This window comes from Peromyscus leucopus, chromosome 1 (assembly GCF_004664715.2).
Source record: "Peromyscus leucopus breed LL Stock chromosome 1, UCI_PerLeu_2.1, whole genome shotgun sequence".
In the NCBI taxonomy this organism is placed as follows: domain Eukaryota; kingdom Metazoa; phylum Chordata; class Mammalia; order Rodentia; family Cricetidae; genus Peromyscus; species Peromyscus leucopus.
The window spans coordinates 86,433,185-86,449,723 of record NC_051063.1 but is presented as its reverse complement, the minus strand read 5'-3'; the positions used below and the strand labels follow the sequence as shown (position 1 = coordinate 86,449,723).

General features: G+C 46.1%; 1 non-coding gene and 1 pseudogene across 1 annotated transcript; both read left to right on the top strand.

Moving 5' to 3' along the window:
- Nucleotides 1-2,748: 2,748 nt before the first annotated feature.
- LOC119087606 lies at nucleotides 2,749-4,470 on the top strand (annotated as a pseudogene).
- Nucleotides 4,471-6,922: 2,452 nt separating this feature from the next.
- LOC114692243 lies at nucleotides 6,923-7,028 on the top strand. Its single transcript, XR_003734372.1, has one exon. It is a non-coding gene; the product is annotated as a U6 spliceosomal RNA (small nuclear RNA).
- Nucleotides 7,029-16,539: the final 9,511 nt, after the last annotated feature.

Here is a 16,539-nt window from a genome sequence, read left to right as displayed (position 1 = left end):
AGCAGGAAGCAGAGAAGGAGATAGAGGGAGAACTTGGGTATGAAAGTTGTAGGAGCGAGCCCTCCTCAGACTCTGAATCTACTGGCGTCTTGATGTTGGGCTTTCTAGACTCTAGAACTCTGGGAAATGAACTTCTGTTGTTTGTAAGCCCCCAACCTATCCCAGTCTACAACATCATGCTATAGCAGAACACACAAAGACAAGCATCTACTGGTATGTGTTTCTCTGTTCCTTTTGTTTACTTGTTTTCTGAGTCTGGGTCCAGCTGCTTTTTTGTTTGTTTTTAAACAGAGCCCCACTACATAGCCTGGCTAGAACTAGTTATGTAGACCAAGCTAGCCCCAAATTCACAGAAATACACCTGCCTCTATCTCCCAAGCTCTAGGTTTATAAACTTGAACCATCACCTGGATCTTGTTTGATCCACATCTCTTGACAGACAGGGAGCTCATCTTGTCATAGTTTTGATGGGGTGTGGAGGCCCACAAAGGTTTCCTAGTGAGATCTGAGCTTGCTTTACCCAGCAGAGCTGCATTAGAGGATGGCTTGACCATGTGCATGGTTACCAGTTGATTGGAAAGGGTCTGCCCTTGGCTGTGCTGGGGGGAGGTCTTTTGCTTCACCCCTTGGCATTCCTATAAATAGCCCCTTAGAAGAGACAGAAGGGGCCTGTGGATAAGGACCCAGGCCCTCCTGAGGCTATCCTGTGTCTCTGTCCTTTTTCTCTCGCCTCTATTCTTCTATCTAAATCTCTTATCCCTCACTCCTCAAGAGTACCCTGGGGTAAAATGTGGGAGCCAGTCTTCCATAATGGGTAGGTGCTATTATTCATTACCACTGCACTGATAAAAGCACCATGACCCAGAGTGATTATCCTAGTTGACACTGCCTTGCTGGGGATGTCTTTCTGTATGCTGTGAATGTGTTGCTCTTTAAAAGTAGGTTCATCAACCTACCCTTTCATCCTATTATATCTATACCCTATATTTCTATATCATAAGGGGAAGTGCTGTGGATATCACTCTGTATGCTGTGAATGTGTTGCTCTGATTGGTTAATAAATAAAGTGCTGATTGGCCATCAGCCAGGCAAGAAGTATAGGTGGGACAAAGAGAGAGAGGAGAATTCTGGGAAGAGGAAGGCTGAGTGAGGAGTCACCAGCCAGAGACAGAGGAAGCAAGATGAAAAGATACTGGTAAGCCACGAGCAATGTGGCAAGGTATACACACACACACATATTCAAGAGAGGCATAGCTACACCTGTACAACCATGTAGTAGATTCACAGAATGGATAGAACTAGATTTTGAAGGAGCCCTGGGTTATCGTCATTGGTCATTACAGAATTGGCTTCAGGTAAGCTATGGCCTCAGGAGTGTTTTCTCTTGAATCCAAATTCTGCAGGGGAAAAAAAGAGGGGGCATTAGTTCCCCAAATTTATAAATTGGGAAGTCCCAAAGGAAAGTTCAGAAAGAGCTTTAACATCTATCTATCTATCTATCTATCTATCTATCTATCTATCTATCTGTCTGTCTATCTATCATCTGCCTGTCTGTCTGTCTCACTCTCTTGAGATCTGCAACAATGGACCCATACTCTCAGAAGCCACCAAGGGGAGAAAGATGAGTGCAGGGCTTCTCTTAGCCCCATAGGCTCCTGGGAAACTCCTGTAAACCTTTGACAAATTTTGTAATCTCCAACGGTTAAACTCCTTTATTTTGTGTATTTATTCACTTATTTATTTGACAGGATTTCATGTATCCAGGGTTGGCCTTAAAACTGTTCTGCAGCTGAGAATCTTGAATTAAAAAAAAATTTGTTTTTGAATTTTAATTTTTTGTTTTTGAGACAGGAATTCTTTGTGTAGTCCTGACTGTCCTGGAAGTAGCTCTCTAGACCAAGTTGGCCTCGAACTGAACTACAGAGATCCTCCTGCCTCTGCCTCCAGAGTGCATGGGCTACCACCTCCAGACTGATTTGAACTTTTGATCCTCCAGTCTCTGTCCTCTGAGTACTGGGAATGCAGATGTGAGCCATCTCACTCAGATTTAGCTTTACTTTTGAGAAAGAGTTTTGTTATGTAGCCCAGCCTGGACTCAAACTTAGATTCTGCCTGCCTCTGCATCTTGAAAGCTAGGGTTACAGGTGTGCACCATCACACCTAATGACATCACTTATTTTCAGTTTGAGAAAACTGAGGTCCAAGACTGTAAATGACTTCCTCTGAGTGACCCAGGTGTCCTCAGCCCCCCAGCTCTAGCCACTTTCCACACCACTGCCCCACATCATGACTGCACACTAGTACCCAGGGACGGGAGTAAATGCAGGCTTAAAGACCCCTCAGAGACAAAAACCACTTACCACTTTCAAACGGGGCGTGGGGGTTGGGGGTGGCACATGCTTGTAAACAGGTGGAGGCAGGAGGCTAAAAATAAGTTTGAGGCCAGCCTGGGCAACATGAGACCCTGTCTCAAAGCAAAAATAAAACACAACCAACCACCACCACCACCAGAAACCCATCACTTAAAAACAAAAACAGAAAAAAAAAAAAAAAAAAAACAAGAATTCCCCCATCCCACCCCCATCACTTTCAAGCAAAGGGCAAAAACAACAAACTAAGCCTAGAGACCAAATTAACATGAAAGGATCATCAGTTAAAAAGTTCCAGAACAATAAACTTCTTTCTTTCCTCCTCCTCCTCCTCCTCCTCCTCCTCCTCCTCCTCCTCCTCCTCTTCTTAAAGCACCAAATGGCAAATAACACCTGGACAGCAAGAGGGCCCAGAGGACCAGGAAGCCCAGGATTCGGAGGTTGCAGCAGCAGCAACCGAGGAGGATTAGGTAGCAGTTTTAGGAGGTCATGGTCAAGGTGGAAGCTGAGGGTGTGGCCAAGGTCATGGGGTTTGTAGAGGTAAAGGAGCTGAGGCAAGGAGTGGATCCTTGTCACCAAGCTGGTCGGCATGGTTAAGGACTTGAAGACCAAGGCCCTGGAGATCTACCTGTGTTCCCTGCCCATACAGGAACCCGAGATTATTGACTTCTTCCTGGGCACATCCCTAAAAGATGACGTTCAAAAGATCATGCCAGTGCAGAAGCAGACTAGGGCTGGTTAGTGGACCAGGTTCAAGACTTTTGTCCCTTTGGGGGACTACAATGGTCATGCTGGTCTTGGTGTTAAGTGCTCCAAGGAGGTAGCTGTTAGTTATTTGCGGTGCTCTTACCCTTTGAGGAAATGTCAGAAAACATGACAGAATCCACTAACTAGAGATTTATTAAGATAAGAGAGACAGATGTGACAGGCCTGTGAAAACACACGTGAATAAAGAGTGGAGCCGGGAATATGGCGCCGGCTTATAAAGGCTGGGCCCGCGCCTTGGCGCACAGGCCCATGTAGCTACTCCACGCCTGCGCGTAGATCACATGGTTGCGCTGCGCACTTTACGCAAAGCCACGGGGTCCTGGTCACTGCTAGACGTTTTGACGGGGAAATGGCTGGGCTTGCGCAACCATGGGGGCGTACTGTGAATCCCTATCAGTAGCCACTGCCATCCTAGAAGCCATCACCTCGGCCAAGCTGTCCATTGTCCCTGTGTGGAGAGGCTACTGGGGGAGCACAGTGGGCAAGCCCCATTGTGGTGGTTTGAAAGAAAATGGCTCCCAGGGGGAGTGGCACTATTAGGAGGTGTGGCCTCGTTGGAGTGGGTGTGGCCTTGTTGGAGGATGTGTGCCGCTGTGGGGGTGGGCTTTGAGGTCTCCTATGCTCAAACTATGCCCAGTGTGGACACAGACTGCTTCGGCTCTCTGCGGATCAAGATGTAGAACTCTCCAGCACAATGTCAGCCTGCATGCCATCCGCCATGATGATAACGGATAATGGACTATAAGCTAGCCACAACTAAATGTTTTCCTTTAAAGAAAGAATTGTCGGAGATGGAGAGATGGCTCAGAGGTTAAGAGCGCTGACTGTTCTTCCAGAGGAGCCAGGTTCAATTCCCAGCACCCACATGGTGGCTTAAAACTGCCTGTAACTCTAAAATCTGACACCCTCATGCAGAAGTGCATGCAAGCAAAACACCATTGCACATTAAAAAGAAAAAAAAAAGAATTGTGTCTCTTCACAGTAATAGAAATGCTAACTAAGACAGCCATACTGTTCCAGGCAAAGTCATAGGCCTCTGTGCCTCTGTGTTGGTGTGTCTTATCCCTGCCCCCAGGGGCTCTGCTCCTGTGCCCAAGAAGGCACTGATGACGGCTGATAGTGATGACTGCTACACATCAGCAGGGGCCGCACTGACACCCTGGGCAACTTTGCCAAGGCCACCTTTGATGCCATCTCTAAGACCTACAGCGACCTCCGGAAAGAGACTGTGTTCACCAAGTCCCCTTATCAGGAATTCACTGACCATCTTGTGAAAACCCATACCAGTGTCTCTGTTCAGGGGCCCCAGGCCCCAGCTGTGGCCAGTACATAAAGGTTTTTAAACAAAAACAAAACAAAACAAAAAGTGAATTAAATCTGTTAAAAAAAATAATAATAATGTTTCTGCTGTCCTCGATCACATGTTTTGCCCATTCCATTCCGTGTGTTGAAGGAAATCCTTCGTTCAGGTGCAACTTTGTTTCAATTCTGAGTCAGCCTTGGTTTCACTTTCAAATCTCTGCGTAGTAGTCTGGAACAAGGTTGAGTAAGAGAGCGAAGGGAAAACTGGAGGGTGGGGCAGGGTGGGGCGAGTGAGAAATAGCTTGTTCTGAAGATGCCACCAGGGAGTACAGGCGGTAATTAATAACATGGCGGCCAGAGTCACACTCCCAGTGTTATAATTAAAGGGCTTCCTCCTCGCTGCCTTACTCTCTAGGGCCCCCTGGAGGCACTCATGGACTTGAACTTTTCTGTCTGAAGCTGTTGGCATCCATTGGTGGTGACAGGAAGGCCAGGTCCTCAGAGAATCAGACAATAACAATAACACAAACCCAACAATAACCACCCGTGGGCGGCTGGGCTGGCTTCCGTAAGTTTGTACATCAGAAATTTCCAGACACATCTCAGACTGAATTTTTATAGCCTGGGCCAGGGCTTTTGTCAAGAGAGTGTGAGTGGGGTCTAGAGAGAGTAGCTTCAAGATTAATACGTAGTAGAAGCCAATTAATAGAAGCTAGCAAAACCTTCCCTAGGTGGACTACATGCAACAGATGGAGCATGTGAGAGAAAGTCTGAGCTACACAGACTCGGGAGTGCCGTATAAGTGACTACAAAGGGTGGGGAGCCTCATGGCCCAGAACTTTTGAGTGAATATGTCTTTTCCATTCTCTGGTCCACTCCCACTCCCCCAACTGCCTTTCTGTTTCTTAATAAACTGTTTTTTTTCTGTTTCTGTGAATATTATTAACCATTTATCTGTTATGTACCTGGGATGCAGGGACCTGGGACCTCAGTGGATACCCCTAGGACTCTGATCCACACCCGAAACATTTTCACATTTTAGTGTTTCAGGAAGGTCACCCAGGTTAATGTGAAGTCTGCCTGAGCCCTGGGGCCAGGCCTGGGATTCTGAATTTCTCCTGAGTGCTCAGATGATGCTGTTACTGCGGCTCAGGGTGGTGGGTCCTAAGGTAGACTTGCAAGAATTACCGACAATACTGATGCCTGGGTCTTAGCGTTGGGTTGGTAAGGAAGACGGACCATTAGGATTGTTCAGTGCTCCCAAGAAGATTCTGGTGTGAAGCAGGGTCTGATATGCATTAGCTTGAGGCAGTAGCTCCCCAGTGTCGGAGAAAACTAGGCATGCAGCTTGATTGGCAGAGTGCCTGCTTCACATACAGGAAGCCCTGGGCTCTGTCCTCAGCACCAAATAAACACCTGGCATGGTGGCACACCTGTAACCCCAGTACGTGGGACATAGAGACAAGAGATCAATGTCATCCTCAACCACATAGTGAATTTGAGAGCAGCCTGAGTTACAAGAGACTCTGTCACAAACAGAGTCAAGTAGATTAGTAAAAAATGGCAGCTAGCCTGCTCTCCTAAGATGATTCAGAAGGCCTGGGCATGGCTTGAGGGTCTTCATTTCTAACAGGGTACTGCTGAAGCTGCCAGTCATGAAGGGGTTCACACAGAGTGAGACTGCTGAGTATCACTGTGCAACCAATGGTAATCAGTCGGTGGCCTCTGTAAGACTTACTAGCTGTCTGATTTATCACTCCATGTGCCTTAGTTCAGGACAGTGGCTCCCCCGTAGAACAGAGAGCAGGCCTTGTCCCCAGTAGGTGAAAAATAGGATTCTGGGATTTAGAAAGCTAAAGTCCCTCACAACCAAGTCAGGACCATGGTAGAATACCTACCCTTGCAGAAGGAGGGCTCAGCTACCTACTGTATAAGCAAAGAGTGGAGGAAGTGAGCTGTAACCAGCCCTAGGGACATGAGATGTCCAAAGGAAGAGTTCTCTTTTGGGGACCAGAACGTTCCATGTCATGTCGCTGAGAACTTGGAGATCATCATTCTGGAGTTATTTCTCAAATCATTGCAATGTTTTCTCCAGTTTTCATGTTCCTCACAAGAGTTAAAAGGAGGAGGAGGAAGATGATGAAGAGGAGGAGGGAGGCAGAGGAGGAATCAAAAGAAGAGTCAGAAGAGGAAGAGGGGGAAAGGGAGGAAAAGGAGACAGGTGTGGTGCTGTGGTCCTATATCATCTGTTCCGGAGGCTGAGTGAGCCAGAGCCTTTGAGGTCGGGAGTCTGAGGCCAGCCCGGGGAACAGTGACTCTGTGTTAAAAGAGAGAGGAAGTGGGAGGGCAGAGAGTAGGGGAGGGAGAAGAAAAAGAAAGAAAGCACTATGCTACAAATACAACTAAGCTTGAAGATGGCGCAGAGATGAGGCCCAGCAACTGATAAAAATATCATTTTTATAAAATTCTATGAAAAATGTATGTGCTTCTGGTTTCGGCAGCATGCCTCTAAAATTGGGACAATGACAGAGATTAGTACGGCTCCTGTGTAAGGATGACATATAAATTCTTGAACCATTCCACATTTTAAAATTTAGTCCTTGTTTAAGAAATACTCATTTTTATCTTTCTCTAAGACATTTCTTTTGCCTACTTATTTTTAATTTCTTTCAGGGACATCTTCCCAGCCATTAGCCTGATCCGGGAGACACTGTTAATCCTCAGCAGAAAACAGCCCTAAAGCTGCGGACAGACACTTAGCATCTATGAAGCACCTGCATTCTCCAGGCATCCGGCAGACCTCTTCCCATTCTCTGAGACCTTGTCACTGTACTCGGAAGTTCTTCGGTCACTGGGAGCAGAACTGTATGATGCATCTTCCTAGAAAGTTCGCAAACATTTCTTTTGGGGGGGGGCTGGGGGGCGGATGAGGATTGACACTCAGGGCTTTGCCATGCTGAGCATATGCTGTACCCCTGGAGCTCTACCCCTCAGCTCCTGCAAACACATTTTAAAGCTGAACGATCTACTTAGATAAAGCACTGCTACAGAGAAATGTTTAGCTGGAGGTCTGAGAAGCGGGTGGGCCATTAAGTTGGAAACTTGGGCCATTAAGCCATAGAAATTCTCAGGATATCTCATGCTGGCCATCAAACTCCTGCAGAGAGTTGGTTATTTAATTATGCCACAAACAGGAATTTTTACAATTGTTTCTAAATAGCTTTTTCAGGCCTGTTGGAGTCTTGGGCCGAATTGATGTATGGTGAGTCTAATTTTTGCCTGCTGATGGGGAGCTTTAAATATTGCTTTTTGTTTTGTTCTGTTCTGTCATTCGCAGACTAGAATTGCATGGCAGAACAGAACCATGTATTAGGCAAAGGATCATTTTTTTTCCTCTCTAAAATACCATGTCAAATATTGAACTTGAAAATGAATATGTGGGCTGGAGAGATGGCTCAGAGGTTAAGAGCACTGACTGCTGCTCTTCCAGAGGTCCTGAGTTCAATTCCCAGCACCCACATGGTGACTCACAACCGTCCATAATGAGATCTAGCGCCCCCTTCTGGCGATCACGCACACATGCAGACAGAACACTGTATACCTAATTGTTGTGGGAATTCATTCCTTTCAGCCATTGGCTTTGAGGTAGAAAGCCCTAGGGCGTGGCCTCGCCTGCATACGTGATCTCTTAAGAGCAGAGGAATAGGGGTCACACTCAGGCTCTCTTGGGTGGACCCAGCAGGACGGTTGGTTCCCACCATCGCAGGCAGAATGGAGGACGAGAGCTGGATAAGCAGCAACGTCCACTTTGTTCTGTATCCGTGAGAGTATCATCCATTTTATACCTCAATAAATCTTGAGATCTTTTCACAGACTCATAACAGACAATAAATAAATAAATCTTAAAAAAAAAAAAAGAAAATGAATATGCTTGGAGCTGGAGAGATGGCTCAGTGGATAAGATCGGGTGTTGCACAAACACAAAGCCCACATTAAACAACAAAGCCCACATTAAAAAGGAAGCCGGACATAGCGGTGTGGGGCCTCCCGCCTCACTCAGCTGTGTCGGGTGGAGACCGGGCTCGCTGAGGCTTGCTGGCGGCCAGCCTAGCTCAGCTTCAGTGAGAATCCCGTTCCACGGGGATACAGTGAAGAAAAGTAGAACAGACATCCACTTCCTCCTCTGAGTCTCCAGGTGCACACTTGTGCATACACCACACACACACCACATACACCACACACACACATCACACATACCACATGCATACACCATACACACATGCACATATACACACCACAATATACCACACACACCACATACACTACACATACACCACACACATACACACACACACACATGCACACCACACACACACCACATACACCACACACACATCACACGTACCACATGCATACACCATACACACATGCACATATACACACCACAATATACCACACACACCACGTACACTACATATACACCACACACACACCACACACATACACCACCCATACATATACCACATACACATACCACACATAACCACACACAGACATACACCACACACACTCACACCACATACACACACAAACCACACAAACATATACCACATATACACATAACACACACCCCACACATAACACACATACACCACACATATACCACACACACATACACACACCATACACCTTTATTTGTGAGTAACGTTCACATACCTGATCAATAGATTCTAGGCTCCTGTACATGTCAAACCCTGGGTTTCTGATATTGATCAAAGAAGACACAGTCCCCTTAACAGAGCTTCAGGGCTGGAGCAGGAGAGAGGCCACATGCCAGCATGCAACATTAAGCGGTATATTCACTTGTCTCCTTTTCTGTGTATATAACCCCAAGATGCAGAACTGAGAGAAAACCACAGTTACAATGGAAGTCCAGAGATGATGGCTTCAGCTGGGCCATGAAGGGTAAGCAGAGGGCAGTGCTGTGTGACAGGGCACTGAAGACAGATGGAAGAAATGCACCCAAGAGAGGCTGTGGAAGTCCTCTGTGTTGGTCTGTTGGCTTGTTTGTGTGGGTGGGGCAAGCCCCAAAGGTTTTGAACACCACAGACCTCGCTAACAGACTCTCCTCTGTTCTCACCAGAGGTTCTGTGTTCCTGCCTCACTGACAGGTGGACATGCTTTTGGTGCTCAGTCCTGACAAAAAGGTTCCTTGTACCTAAGCTGTAGGATTAGTGTGCAGGGAGGCGCGGAGACACCTGCCATCCTTAGAGACAGCATTTACCTTCAGCAGCTTTAGGGTGCACACAGGAGCAGGTCAGTTGGACTCTCACATCTGCCTTCCTTCAGCAAATTCATCCAAGGCTCCAGGTATGTGCTCCTGTGGCTCCTCACACGAGGCAGGAATAGAGTAGAAGCAATGGGAGCCCTTTTAACAAGCTCATAGAGAGCTTGGGGCAATCTAGAACACAAAATGTGACTCTGTCTCAAAAAAAAAAAAAAGCTTTTAATTAAAAAAAATAAATAAGGGCCAGCGAGATGGCTCATCCCGTAAAGGTGCTTGCCACCAAATCTGACAACCTGAGTTTGATCCCTGGAGAGCACCTGGAGGAAGGAGATAAACACTTCCTGCAAGCGGTCCCCTGATCTCTATAAAGGCCATGGAGGGCATGCACATGCATGTATGGATGCCCACACACACATACACATACATAAGTACAACTTAAAAAATAGATGCTTGGTCCCCACTACAGATGATTGAAGACTGAATTCTTAAATCTGGAAGCTCTATATCTTATTGTTTATTTTTCTGGTGCAAGGTGGACATTTCACATTCAGGCTATGGCATTCCACCTCCTGCATAGAGCCTGTCTTTTAGCTGTATTTCTGTTGCTGGGATAAAATACAACTTAAGGGAAGGGGTTTATTTAGCCCACAATGCCAGGTTACAGTCCATCACAGCTGGAAGTCAAGGTTCTGGGAATCTAAAACAGCTGGCCACATCACATCCATAACTGAGAGCAGAGAGAAATGAGTGCATGCTTAGGTTCTGCTCACTTTTTCCTTCTGTGTACAGTCTAGGATGCAAACCAGAGAATGATACCACCCACGTTTCTTCCCACATCAATTACGGCAATCAAAACACCACCCCCAAGACATGGCCACAGGCCAACCTGGTCTAGACAACTGAGGCTCTCTCCCCAGCTTATTCTAGGTTATGTCAGGTTGGCAAGACCATCACAACCTGGCAAACCACAAGTGTGTAGACAGTTGCTGTGGAATAATCCTTTTGTACACTGTCAAGATGTGTTGCTCTCATTGGTTTAATAAAGAGCCAACTGGTCAATAGCTAGGCAGGAGAGTTGAGACTGAGAGAACGCTGGGAAGAAGAAGGTTGCCAGCCAGACACAGAGGGAGCAGGATTGTAGAAGATGAGGTAATAAGCCACGAGCCACGTGGCAGAACATAAATTAATAAATATGGGTTAATTTAAGTTGTAAGAGCTATTTAGTAACAACCTGAAGCTATTGGCCAAACATTTGTAATTAATAAGTTTCCATGTTATTTATTGGGGAGCCAGCGGTCCTGATGAAAAATCCTGCCTATAGACAGTGACTGTTGATGGTTTCCATTCATGTTGTCCATGATGCTATTGGGAGGCCGGCAGAATATTTAAGAGATGGGATCTACTGGGAAGAAGTTGGGTGGAGTCAGTGTGGTCCTACCACCTTGTCCTTGGTTTGTTTACTCAAGCCCAAAGCACACATTGTTCTTGTCCCAGCCAGGTCTCTTCCTAGAATGGCCGATTCCTCATCTCTACCTGGGCATCCACAGGCCCCTGGCACTCTGCATGTCCCAGGAAGGAGACAAATTCTCTTTTCTTCCCACAGCTCTCCGTCTGGTTTCCGGGCTCAGATCCTCTCAGCGGCCAAGCTAGAGCCTTCCTCTTCCCATTCTCCTCCACCTCTGATCAGCCAGTAAGTCCTGTCTGGCCTACCTGCACCATATCTATGGAATCCACCCCCTCCTTCCACACCTTCCCCGGGCAAGGCTTCCCTTACCGTGCTTGCAGCAAGAACACTGGAGCTACACCAGCCGCTTTCAGTACATCCTTCCCCTCAGCCACCAAGGAGCGTCTGATTTCTCTAAACATCTACCTCTGATCAGAGGAGCCTCACCCCTTCTAACAGCGTTCTTTGAGCTGGAACGGGAACCTGACAGAGACCTGACCAGAGCCCTGGGGGCGTTGGTCCCTGCCTACCTTTCCAGTGTCGTTTCTAGACACAGTCTGCTTTGTATCCAGAGCCAGGCGACTTCTAGCTCTCAGGACTTGCCGCCTCTCCCGCTTGTGCTGGGCGCTCTCTCTACCAGCACATTTGATTCTTTCCCTTGCCTCCATGGCAGGAGCTCTCCTGCCTCCAGCCTTAGCATGTCTCTCTTTCACAGGTGAGGTAAGCACCATGCTGAGCCATGATCTCCTGCAACTGACGATTCCTGGTTCATCTTGCCAGGGTGAAATTTCATTATGGATAGGGACTGATTGATTGATCGATCAATTTTTATTGATCATTCTTGTGGTCCTGAGGATCAAACCTGGGGCCTCACGCATACTAGGCAAGCACACATTCCTAGCCCAGGGGATTCTCTTTTTATTATCATGTAAAGTATTTATTGATTTTGATTTTATGTGTATGGATGTTTTGTCCAAATGTATGTCTGTACACCACTGTGTGCTTGGCACCTGTAGAGGCCAGAAGCAGGCATCAAATCTCCTGGAACTGGAGTTACAGACAGGTGTGAACTGCCATGTGGGTGCTGGGAATTGAACTTGGGTCCTCTGGAAGAGCAGTATGCACTCTTGACCGCTGAGCCATGTCTTTAGTCCTGAAGCATCATTTTGAGAACATATTTTGGAGAACACTTTTATAGTCCTGTCACTGTTCATTTTGTGTCATGTTCTCAATGAACAACTACAGAACCTTTAATTTTTTAATTAGGCCTAAAGGAGAGAGTTATTTCATATTTTTTTCTCTTCCCTACCACTAAGTACCACTCTCTAAATCTCTACTGAGAATAAATTGGTGTTGGTGGTCCTGGCCGTGGAAGCCTGGCTTTGCACTTTGGAAGCACATACACTACCACTGAGCCACATCTCCAGACAAGTAACACGTGATCTTGTTAGGTAGCGGTGGTGGTTTGAAAGAAAATGGCCCCCAAAGGGAGTGGCACTATTAGGAGGTGTGGTATTGTTGGAGGAAGTGTGTCACTGTGGGGGTGGGCTTTGAGGTCTCTTTTGCTCAAGCTTCCCTCAGTGCGACATTCAGTTGACTTCCTGTTGCCTACAAGATGTAACTCTCTCAGCCCCAGTACCATGTCTGCCTGCATCCTGCCATGCTCCCCACCATGATGATAATGGACTAAACCTCTGAACTGTAAGTGAGCCATCCCAACTAAATGTTTTACTTTATAAGAGTTGCCAAGGTCATGGTGACTCTTCACAGCAATAAAAGCCCTAACTAAGACAGAAGCTTTGTCTGGCCTCAAACTCTTGGGCTCAAGCAATCCTGAGTAGCTGGGATTATGGGTGTATGCCACAGTAATTTAAAAAAAAAGAGAGAGATTATTACCAGTGCTGGAGAGACGGTTTAGTGGTTAAGAGTACTTGCTGCTCTTGCAGAGGACCAGGTTCATTCCTAGTACCCACATCATGGCTCACAACCATCTGTAACTCCAGTTCCAGAATTTGACGGCTTCTTCTGCCTCCCTAAACACTACATGAAAGTGATGTAGATACATACATGTAGATAAAACACTCACACACATATAGTAAATAAATCTAAAAAAATTTTAAATGAAAAAATTACTATTAGGCCAGCTGGTGTGGCATATACCTTTAATCCCAGCACTTGGGAAGCAGAGGCAGGCAGATCTCTGAGTTCAAGGCCAGTCTCTGATATACAGAGCTAATTCCAGGACAGCTAGTGCTACACAGAGAAAACTTGTCTTGAAAATTAAAAAAAAGACTATTATTTAAAGTTATGTGTAATTTTTTTAACTGGGGTCTCACTGGGTAGACCAGGCTGGCTTCCAAGAGCCCTCTGCCTCTGCCTCCCAAGTTTGGGAATTAATAGAAAGTACCACTATACCTGGCAATATATGCAATTCTTACTTTAAATAAAATAATGTGAACCATCACAATTACCAAAGAACAAGGCTCTTTTCCTCAAGTTACTGAGTAATGATGGCTTTTTATCTAACTGCCATAAATCTTTCTATAGTCTAATTTGAGCTCATTTCTAGGGACATGGAGGGCCTGGGATCTAGTAATACTGTCTTAGAACATTTATAAAATGTAGACTGCACACATCATAAAACAAAACACCTGCAGACCTAGACTACATTGGCATTATATTAAAATTTATGATTTCATGTTTATTTTAGAACTACATTTTTCAATGACAAATACTTTTTAAATTTTAAACATTTTAAACTACACAGAGAAACCCTGTCTCGAAAAACCACAAAAAAAATTTTAAACATTTTTTTGCCTTTAAAAGTATTTTTTTTTAAAGATTTATTTATTTATTATGTATACAGTGTTCTGTCTGCATGTATCCCTGCAGGCCAGAAGAGGGCACCAGATCTCATTACAGATGGTTGTGAGCCGCCATATGGTTGCTGGGAATTGAACTCAGGACCTCTAGAAGAGCAGCCAGTGCTCTTAACCTCTGAGCCATCTCTCCAGCCCTAAAAGTATTTTTTTATTTTTACTTATATGTATGTGTGCCACTTGAGTGTGGGTGTGTCTGATACCCTGGGGCTAGAGGTAATATGTGTGCTGGGACTTGAGCTCAGGTCCTCTGGAAGAGCAGCAAGCACTCCTAACTGCTGAGTCTTCCTGCCAGCCCCGGGTTTGTATTTTGTGTTGGAGTCTAGCTGAATAGTTTCTCTTTTCAGCCTCCAAGGTGTAGACATTACAGGCACTTGCCACCATGTCCAACCCATAATGGATTAGTTAATTTATCAACTAATGATTTAATTAGTTAATGATAAGGTCTTTTGTCTAGTCTGGCCTCAAATTATGTAGTTGAGGATGACCCTGAAGACAGGACGATCCCCTCTCCTCCTCCACCTCCTGAGTGCTGGGATGTCAAGCACAGATCTTTAAGCTTGGTGTATGTGGTGTTGGGGACCTAGGGATGGAACCCAGGGCTTCATGCATGCTGGGCAAGCATTCTCCTGCCTGAGTTGCATACCCCGTGCCCAACTAGGAACTTTTATTTATTTACTTATTCATATTTGAGACAGGGTTTCTCTGTGTAGCCCTGACTTTTCTGGAACTCACTCTGTAGACCAGGCTGGCCTCAAACTCAGAGATCCACCTGCCTCTGTCTCCTGAGTGCTGGGATTAAAGGAGTGTGCCACCACACCTGGCCCAGCTATGACTTTTTAAATAGACTTTAGAGAACAATTTCACAAGAACAGCAACAGCAAGTTTACAGGAAAACGGAAGCCACAGGGACTTCCCACAGAGGCCCGCCCCCTTCTGGGTTACCCCACAGGCTAGCAGAGGTACAATTGGTGAGCTGACACTGGTCCGTTGCGGTCACTCACTGAAGTTCACGGAGTGCATCCAGGGCCCTCTTGACCTGTGCATCCTATGGGTTTCACAGATGAACGCTCTGCGTGTGTCTAGCATTATGTCTTATGAAGAACAGTCTCACAGCCCTTTAAAAGGTGCCTGTGCTTTCCAATCCATCTTCCTTCCCATCTTGCTGTTCAGTTTTGTTTCTGTTTTGAATTCCATAAAGAAAAATGTCAGGGAGGGATCAAACCATCTTATCTTACTGTCTTATTATAAACATTTTCAAACTTCTACAAAGCTCAGAAAGGACTGACACCGGGCTAGTGAGATATCTCAGAACTTGAGCAGGCATAGGACTGTTTACAGCCATTTGTAAACTGAAGTTCCAAGGGATCCACCGCCCCCTTCTGGCCCCCATGGGTACTGTATGTACGTCATGTCTGGGCATACATCCAGGCAAAACACTGAAAACATAATATACATGTAAAGAACAGACATAAGGACCACCGACCTTCCACTAAAGCCAACAGTTGACTGGGGATATGGCTCAGTGACCGAGCACTTGCCCAGTGTGAGACCCTGTTCTATGCCCAGCATGGGGAGTCTCATGTAGCCCAGGCTGACCTTGGATTCACTATGTAGCCTAGGTTAACCTAAACTTCCTAACCCTCCTGTCTCCACCTCCAACATGCTGAGATTAGAAGTGTGTGCCACCGTGACTAGTTTACGTGGTGCTAGGGATGGAATCTAGGACGTCGAGCACGTAAGCAAGTGCTTTACCAAGTGAACTACATCACCAGCCAAAGCCCACACATCCTGGGGCTAGGCAGAGAGCTGTGTGGCAGAGCACAGACTTAGCCTGACAGGGCCCTGCTGTGGTTAACATTTGCCACTTTCACTCCCTGCGATCTGTTTGTTTTGCTTTATTTATCTCTCAGAATCTTTCGAAAATAAGCTGCAGACACTGTGGACACACGATTCATAAATACTTGGTAAGCACACCGGAGTAATGCCGACCTCAGGAGTAATGCCGACCTCAGGCACAGTCCCCGGGCCACAGCTGCACCCACCTCAAGGGATGCAGGACTCCACACTCTAACGTCCAGTCCACATTCAAACATCCTTTGTTGCCTCAAGAATTCTTTTTTTAAAAAATTTTTTAAATTTTCTGGAGCTGAGGATCGAACCCAGGGCCTTGTGCTTGCTAGGCAAGCACTCTACCACTGAGCTAAATCCCCAACCCCAAGAATTCTTTTTTTTAAAATGTATTTATTTTTATTTTATATACATTGGTGTTTCACCTGCATGTACGTCTAGTTATGGACAGTTGTGAACTGCTATGTGGGTGCTGAAAATTGAACCCAGGTCCTCTGGAAGAGCATCTACTTTTCTTAACCACTGAGCCATCTCTCCAGCCTTCTTTCTTTTCTCTCCCTCCCTCTCTCCCTCCCCTCCCCCCCTGAACCTGGGGCTCACCAATTAGCCGAACTGACTGGCCTGAGAACCCTTGGGATC